Below are 3,092 nucleotides of genomic sequence, written 5' to 3'. Positions count from 1 at the left end.
GGTCGCCCGTAAAATAGCTTTTTTTTTAAAATGTTGAACTTTACTCATTTTTTTTCAAGCTCGGGTTAATTGGCTTTTTATCTCCTGCCATTTATTGGCATTGTTACTTTGAATTTTGTAAAACTAGCTATAAATCGGGTCCTAATTACTCGACTGAACTGCTGACAGAAACAATCCAAATTATTGTATTTCATTTCTATAGCCCGATCGTTATACATTGCATCTTTTCAAAGCTGTGCACAGAATAGCCCGACATATCGCGAGCAAGGAAAACACGGGGGGGGGGGGGGGCGAGGAATGTTAATTGTAATTAACAATAAAGAGATATAAAAGCATGTAAATATGAAGCATGTATCTGCATTTTTAAATCAACACACATCGCTAATCAAAATTACATCTCATGACAAGGTATAGGTGTCAAATTATGATTTGCAAAAGTATACTTCTAAACAGTAACTATCTATGATTTTATTTTTTTTAAAAATGCATGCAAGTAAAACATCAGCTACTACAATACGAAATTGAAATACAAATATACATATTATCTCTACTGAAGTATAATGTTTGCAACATATGGACAACGCAAAAGGTACGTGTATATAAAATATGTCTAGTTTTGGAAAGCAATACTCCGTCCAGCTTTACTGTTGCTATGTCTAACACAGGCCATACAGTTTGGCACAGCATTTAAGCAAGGTGTTCGTGCTGATTTGGTGGTTTCCATACTTCTCCCATAACTTGATAAGGCGACCCTGAACTTTTGTTGTCTGTTTCTTTTGATGTCGTCTTATCTTCCCCTCTTGCAATAGACGAACTACAGATCCAATTTCTCTGGCTTCCTTTTAAAGTAAAGTTATGAGGAGATAGAAAGGCAAATTTCCCTTTCTTGCTCTCCTGTTCATACGATTATGCCAACCTTCCACATCATTATTGGTTCGGATGCTTCTGTCATAAACTGACCAGGAGTCAACAGTCCATATGTCATTGTGAATCCAGGTGTCTTCCACATATCGTAGGAATGACTGCACATTCACTGCCTCTGGATCAATTCTTCGTTGTAATTCTGCAAATGACAAAACTATATCCAGCACTAGATATTAATTTCCTTTTTCCTCGAGTGGATCCTGTGGCTACTACTTCAAAGGTTATACGATCCTCAGAATCCACTGGCACTTCTCCATAAACAGTTTCATTCCTAACTGACCTAAAGAAAGGAGAAAAATCGTGATTATCAACAAACGAATATTTTACATGAACAAAAAATATGCATCAGTAAAATAACACGTTTACAAGATACCTAACAAGATTGAGTAAAAGATGATCATTCTTTGATTAGAAGATAGACTATATAATGATTTACGTACATCAATATTACTGAAATAAATTGTTGCGATTTTCTGTGCTTTCTTGTCCGCTTCGATTTTTAACTTACGCTTCTTCTTCTTCTGGTGTCAAAAATCTGTGTGGGCGCTCAACGTCAAATGAAGAGATATCCACTGCAAGTGTTGATGCAGCATCATTGTTGACCATAAACTCGTTCACTTGTTGACTTCTATCCAGCCTGTAATTAGAAATATGTCTGAACTTGTCAGAAAATGTTGAAAACATACAAGCAAATATATAGAAAACCAAGTTTAATTATACCGAATATGGTATTTACACATAAAAACGTATGCAAGCACCCGTACGATTCTAATAAATAAAATAACATTCACCTTGTCGAAATATCATCTTCATTGATAGAAATCGACGTCGAATTTCTCGTGCTCTCCATCTGCCCCCGTGCTGTACCGGTATACATTTCAAATCTGTCTGATGTATTTGGTATGCCGCTTAAGTCCATTTCGACATCGTAGCCATCTGCCTGTAAACATTATTAATATTAAAACATTATAAAAGTGTACATAAGAACGCTTACTAGAATGGAACGTCGTGTAGCCAAAGAAAAACAACGAAATATATGATACAAGAAAAATTATTTTTACTAATCTTCCAGCATTTGTGATATGGAGAAAGTAGGCAGCGATCCACGTTTTGTTCGCAATTTGTATTTAACCGTAGCTTAAGTACATCGACTGCGAATGGGAACCAGTTACGGTAGCATGTCTTTATTCTTAAAATATTTTGTTTGTAATGAAATCTTATCTCAGGTTTAGAACTGCACAGGTCGTACACAAACTGAAAAGATATCTTTTTACGTCTAAGGAGACCATACTTGTAGCTTGATAAACCTGTAAATAGAAACCATTTCTTAGTATCATTTAGTTAATTCTATCGACGTCTTATGATAACATTTATTTTGAAAGACATTGGATATACTGAAACAAGAACAATAACATGCGAGAAAAGGTCACTAGATACATAAAATTATTATAAAAAATGTATTTATTTTGTTAAGCCAGTTCAATTACGGAATGATCGTAATATGATGTAGAAATAAATAAATAAATAAACTTACCTGACGACGGGTAACTGGTTTTCTGCAGTAAATGCACGAAGACATTGTTCGATCTATTGATTTACGTGATATTAAAACAACTAGTACCAAGAAAAGGAAAGACTGCAATTTATAGAGCCACTGATAAAATTCCATGCAAACACGTGCACGAACTTCTATACCAAACGATGTCGGGGTATTTATGTATTTCCCTAGCGTAATCTATAGGGCTGTTCATCCTAGTCCGGTTTTTGTCACCTTACTCGAAATCCCTCCCCATAATTTCAAGTTGACCTTGGCTAGAGGAAGGGACAGCCACTAAATCAAATTATCCATGTTTTATTATTATATTTTCCTATTGGATACAATCCATCCAATGATAATTTGTCATTGTTTTATTATTTTAAATTTAATTTGGGATTTTTATTTTAAATTTAATTTGGAATTTGGGCGAATAAACGGTGTATTATATTTAAACGACAAATAAACCATATTGTTTTGTATGATTGATGATGTGTGTCGTTTCTCGCATTACGATTATACTGAGACAGGCTGTACTCGAGTGAGGGTTCACACTTTATTTACTTGTACTTCTCCCGACTGGAGCAGGCCGTCTCTTTAACTATTTAGAATAATGCCAAAGAAATCAGATCAC

At 34.8% G+C, this 3,092-nt stretch overlaps 1 long non-coding RNA gene across 1 annotated transcript; it reads right to left on the bottom strand.

The window, feature by feature from the left end:
• Positions 1-299: 299 nt before the first annotated feature.
• Positions 300-1,996, bottom strand: LOC149782185 (uncharacterized). Its single transcript, XR_016414564.1, has 2 exons — positions 1,716-1,996; positions 300-1,561 (listed from the first exon to the last, which is right to left on the bottom strand). It is a non-coding gene; the product is annotated as an uncharacterized LOC149782185 (long non-coding RNA).
• Between the last annotated feature and the right edge of the window lie 1,096 nt (positions 1,997-3,092).

The sequence above is a fragment of the Sinohyriopsis cumingii genome, chromosome 15 (assembly GCF_028554795.1).
Source record: "Sinohyriopsis cumingii isolate HCF-2022 chromosome 15, ASM2855479v2, whole genome shotgun sequence".
Classification (NCBI taxonomy): domain Eukaryota; kingdom Metazoa; phylum Mollusca; class Bivalvia; order Unionida; family Unionidae; genus Sinohyriopsis; species Sinohyriopsis cumingii.
The sequence above is the reverse complement of the archived record's forward strand: the minus strand, read 5'-3'. Positions and strand labels throughout refer to the sequence as shown.